Source organism: Dreissena polymorpha, chromosome 13, assembly GCF_020536995.1.
Source record: "Dreissena polymorpha isolate Duluth1 chromosome 13, UMN_Dpol_1.0, whole genome shotgun sequence".
Classification (NCBI taxonomy): domain Eukaryota; kingdom Metazoa; phylum Mollusca; class Bivalvia; order Myida; family Dreissenidae; genus Dreissena; species Dreissena polymorpha.
In genome coordinates this window covers 50,243,344-50,249,250 of record NC_068367.1, presented here as the reverse complement: position 1 = coordinate 50,249,250, position 5,907 = coordinate 50,243,344, and the positions used below count along the sequence as shown (strand labels likewise).

At 32.0% G+C, this 5,907-nt stretch overlaps 1 long non-coding RNA gene across 1 annotated transcript; it reads right to left on the bottom strand.

Moving 5' to 3' along the window:
* Positions 1 to 3,656: 3,656 nt before the first annotated feature.
* Positions 3,657 to 4,793, bottom strand: LOC127855331 (uncharacterized). Its single transcript, XR_008037485.1, has 3 exons — positions 4,743 to 4,793; positions 4,268 to 4,350; positions 3,657 to 3,845 (listed from the first exon to the last, which is right to left on the bottom strand). It is a non-coding gene; the product is annotated as an uncharacterized LOC127855331 (long non-coding RNA).
* Between the last annotated feature and the right edge of the window lie 1,114 nt (positions 4,794 to 5,907).

The following is a 5,907-nucleotide window of genomic DNA, read 5'->3' as shown; positions in this document are numbered from 1 at the left end:
ATTGACTCAAATATTATTCACATCAAAATAAGCATAAGAGACATAACGCAAATCAAACAATATATTTATGACTTCATTAGCTATGAGCCGACTACAAGCATGCAAGTGCTGCATTATACCATAACAAACATGGTGCAATTAATCAACAAATGAATACAATTCGTTCTTAAAACTAAAAAATAATGTTATTTTTTTCCGGCCACGCTATTTGTCAAACAGAATGAAGGAGAGGGGGAGGCGGCTTATTTGTTTAATTCCTTTTTTCCATCAGAAAAAAACATTCACGATTTCCACGTACTATGAAGTTTTTATCCTAAAAGTAGAGCTGCCCATATGCATGTAGATTGAGTAGTGTAAATTTACTTTGTCCTTACTCTGACATTATAAAATAACTCATGCATTTAATCCCCTGAAACAGGTAAACATAAGAAAATTCATTCACACGCATGGCAACTTCCACTTCACTTAAATTGTCTTAAATACATTTATTGCATTTTCAAAAATAATAAAATATGTAACTTTAAACAATCATGAACGTTTCACAACGAATGTGGCGAGGCCTGAGAAACTAAATAGTTTAGTAAACGAGCAAAACGACTTGATAACAATGCATTTTGATGCGCCAGTGACTTAGTCTACGGCAGTAGGTCAATCTGAATGATGATCAGTTTTTATCGTTATAATATATGTATTCCAATTCTACATCTGTGATACCATTACACATGTGCTATATTAAAAAAATACAGTATGTATGCACTTGTTTGAGTAGAGAATGCCAAAAACGGGTTAACGTTAATAATGAACTTACATATAATTCTACCTGTCGAAATAACAGATTATATTTTTAGGAAAATAGTCACTGGCAATCGCTTTGTTTTCCCTTGCAAACCAAACACCTTTTTTTCAAGAGTTGGATTAACGTATTTTGTTCAAACTACCTTTATGTAAACCAACGTATGTACCTAATTTTTGCATAAAATATAATAGAAAGAGTGTATTTTAAGCACTGAAAAGTTATGCCGATGTGTCATCCATATATTATTTGTTGAAAACAATATAAAAGTTATAATTAATGTTATTATACACGTATAATCACCGCTGACTTTGACAGCATTATCATTATATAAAAACACTAATAATTAAATATGAACCAAAGCAAACACTTATCAAACACGTAGTTTAATATTATTTTAAATCACTTACATTATAGTATATATACTCACTGGGAGTGCACATGTGGATCAATTGTTAGACCCTTGTTGGTGCCATCTTAAAAATAATATGTACCAACAGGAAAATTATAACAGTGTGACTCAATTCTGAATATACAGAACCAAATCGAACAAGATCAATTTCGCATACATGTCAAAACAATTACATTCCAGATGGCGGATAACATGGTTAACATAATGATTAATCACTAAAACAACCGACATTATAGCATCATATCGCAAAGTGTATAAACATGATGAATTATTAGCTTTGTGCATATATTTACATATCACATATAAATATATGTTTCAAATATGTTTTGTTCTTGGTAATCTACAGCTTGTTCAAGTGTGTGTATATGAAGAGTATTCGAAAAAACAAGTAAATAGCTTGTGTTAGAATGCATAAAAGAGGTCAGTCGCAAACGCGATACATTGTTTTAACAATATCTTAGTCTGGGAAATGGGTATGTTAATTGATCTTTAACCATAAATGAGACAAAACATAACTAAATCTGGCATCTTAGTAATTTTCATCGCCGTTGAATAATAAACTTCAATTAAAAACATGGGAAAAAATGCATAACTCCTCGCGAATTTTTGTAGATCAAGCAATTTTGATATGAAAAACATATAAACATACCATTATATACACAAAGCAAATATGTGAATTGATAGTTAATGTGAATATCTACACGCAAAACAAATGCACAAAAATCTGTGTAGGAAATTATTGTAATATTTAACAACCATTTAATCAATTCTAGTGCAATACTTACGCAATAATTTACATTTTGGTAAATTTTTACTTTAAAATAACTATTAAGTACTCAACTGCAAGTCAGACACCTGTCATTCAAAACAAATTTTGTAAAATTGACAAAATATTCATTTGTATTTATCACATTGTAGCAGTAGTTTAGCAGTAGTTTTTTATGTTATTTACATTTATCTTATTAAATCTTAAAGTTTTTGTTTGTTATGCTTGAACAAAATGTTTGTTTCCATTTATCCAACTGAATTTTTTTGTGCCTTCTCTGAACGTTTAGCCTTCTAGATTGATTTGTTATCATGTTTGCTATATTCATTCATATTCACCAAGTTTAGGGTAAAAAATAACTTGTTTAGTGAGTAACTCGTAGAAACTCGTAATAGAAAGTACAAAGAAACACTCTTTGGCCGAACTATATACCAATCCTAATTTGTTCGGCGATATGATTATGAACAAATATCGTTTTTGACTGAACCGTATTAATAAAACATTCAAATACAATAAGCACACATATATCGTTTTCGAAAAGAGTATATAGAACAAGAAAACACACAAAACACATGTGGCAACTTCATCCTTTAACGTATTCTCCTAAACGTGCATTATATGTGTAATATTTTTTTGAGTTAAAAGTCCCCGTCGCTTTTTTGTTTCAATTAAATTTCAGCAAAATTACGACAAAAGCGTCCAGGTACTTACGGCACCTGATAATGACATCGATGTCACACGATAAATTTGGAAACATTATTTTGCCTAATGAATCAAACAATTACATGAAAGCAAATCATGTTCTAAGAAACATAAGAAACTTGGAGATACATAACTTGAATGCATTCACATGTGTTTGCATACCTTTGTCTGTTATTTTTGGTTGACTGGGGCTGGGAAGAAGAGTTTCGAGGTCTTCAGTATTTTCATTTTCTGATGATTCAGAAGAGTATTGTTCATCTGTCGTGTAAATCACAAGATCAAAAATTATATATAGTTAATAATATAACAATAATGGAAACAACCGAAGCACACCAAATAAATATGCAGTTAGTGCATTGAAATTGAAAAATTAGAAGTAGCAAATGTAAACCTTACTGAGCACAAAATGAGTGTAGACTTTACATTCCACCTTACCTGGTCGTCTCCGATTAAAAAGAATTACCTTGCATAACACAAGTATATTTCAGAAAAATGTTTGTAATTCTTTTTATCACTTCAGGTTATCAAGTTCGGTAATGAGCCCATTATTTACATTATACAAGTTTACTGTATGAATTTAACACTGAAAATGCGACATACCTTCAATACATTCGTCGTCAACATCAATATCGTCTAGCGAATTGACAGAATTTATGGTAATTTGTCCACTTTCCATCATCATGAGCAGCTTGCTGATTTTGGCAACCTGCATGGTTCCATCTGGTAATCTGTAGAATTCTCTATGTACCCGAATGTCGTGACCAAGAAATTTAGCTAGAATGTCTAATTCATTTTCAGACAAGTTAAAAAGCTGAGTCATTGTGGCAATATGTTTCCTTAACTTTGTAGAACGAAGCCTTTCCGGATGTTCAGCTCCACAGTCAATTGCAATCGAACGTAATACATCTGTCCCACGAATATGCGATGATGCAGATTTTGTTGCGAAAAGATATTTACTTTTGAAACAGTTTGTTAGAGAATTTCTGCTGCGTATCAGGAGGTCGATATTTTCTTTCACCTGTCTTGGAAACAGTACTGCAGATATTCGACCTCGTTTTGCAATAATCTCTGTACGGTAAAAATAACGGCACAGGTCTTTTTCCAGTTTTGTTAAACATCCATCTTATTCTCCATCGTCATTTGTCAATTTGTGGCAGCGTATAAGTCTTATACTGAAAATTAAAATTAATGATATTACACTTCTTGGATAAGCGATAATTAACGTTTTTGTGATTATGATGAAGTCGATGTTTATAGACTACAGTGGTTAATACACATGCTCACCAGTTTCATTGACAGGTGTAAATTCTAAATTCTTTGTGTATATGAAGATTTTGCAAGACACGTAGTTCAAAGTAACTACAACTGGTAAACAATATTTCATTCTTTTAAAATTCGCATAACGTGTGCTATAACATGTTAATATAATGATCATCGACGTACGTGTTATATTAAGCCCAAATACCAATTAGCATCACCCGGAATAAATATCGGCACAATATAATTTAAGACAAAATTACGCCCATTTCACTGAAGACTAAACCAAACCAGAAAATACGCCTTTGTAGCTTCGACATAGTGAAATATTACAAACCGTCTCATCGCCTTCTTCCGTGTGTACGGATGTTGTTTTTCCTGGTTCCTGGCTGTCCGTAGATCTAGTAGTCATTGTGTTGCCTATTCAAAACAACAATAAAAAATTGTATAACACATAATCTAGTCAGAGTTAAAAAGTTCGTTATTCATGAAACCATTTAGTACAACACATTGACATTATTCCTTGTACAACAATGACAATAATTTCATGATGTTCATAATATCACTGTGAAACATACCCTTTTTTGTTCCGTGCATTTCTGAAAATGCAAAAAACAAATACACATTATCAGACAGAACGCATTTCAAGTAGAGCTTGACGACGTTCAATGATAAACCATTTTAATTCACGGCTAAAAGGTATTTAACCAGAAAATACGCCTTAGTAAGGCAAAATTACGCCCATTTCACTGAAGACAAAACCAACCAGAAAATTCGCCTTAGTAGCTTCGACCTTGCGAAATATTACAAACCGTCTCATTGACTTCTTCCGTGTGTATGGATGTTGTTTGTCCTGGTTCCTGGCTGTCCGTAGATCTAGTAGTCAGTGTGTTGCCTATTCAAAACAACAATAAAAATTGGTATTACACATAATCTAGTCAGTGTTAGAAAGTTCGTTAGTTATGAAACCATTAAGTACAACGCATTTGTATTAATGCATGTGTAGTAATAACAAATCACTGTAAAACATACCCATTTTTTGCTCCGTGCATTTATGAAAATTCAAATAACAATTACACAATTACACATTATCAGACAGACCGCATTAAAGTAGAGCTTGACGACGTTCAATGATTAAACATTTCAATTCACGGCAAAAAGATATTTGACTATCTGTTTTTAAAATGAACAACTCATGAATGAACATGAATGTAATCATAAAACTGATTTGCTATATTTATAAAATTAATAATTCAAAAGACATTTAAAGCTAATTTAAAATGTGATAAATATCAGTGATAAATCCATCATAGATGACATCTTAACAATAGAATGTACCTTTCTCCATGGAAGTGTTGGTACTCCATAATCATATCGGAGTTCCTCGCCAATTGCAATGTCTCTGTCGGCGATAGTGCATAGATGGGGAGTTTGGTTGACTTCAACTATTTTCATTACACAATTTTGTTTTCCGTCTCCATTTTCGGCATCATTTATCATTCGACCCTCATGAAATATAGCGTTGGTAGCGTCAATGCTGAATAAGACATTTAAATAAACACTTCTGATGCTTTAAACTAAAATAACGCGCATGCCATATTTAATTATTATGGTGAAAAAACTTAAGATAAGTCTTCTTCTAATGGCGTAATTTAAACGTTTGATGTGCAAAGTAAAGATAACTTGTAGTTACCAGCAAGATTTGTCTCTGTATTTAAAAAGTACATGAAGCTGCCTTGACCCTCTTTTTTATACTCCTTTTCTAATTGCCGTGCATGCTTTACTCGTGTTATCATATCTCCTTTGTATTCGAGAAGAAAGTCTCCTTTTTAAAAAGGCTTAGTGGCAAAGACTCCTTCGCCTGAAATATTTATATTTGTAGACATTTTATATTAATAATCATTTTGGTCATATAATTGAAGGCTAGATATAGGCGCCAATAGTGTTTTATTCATAAAAAATCAATAAATCTTTATG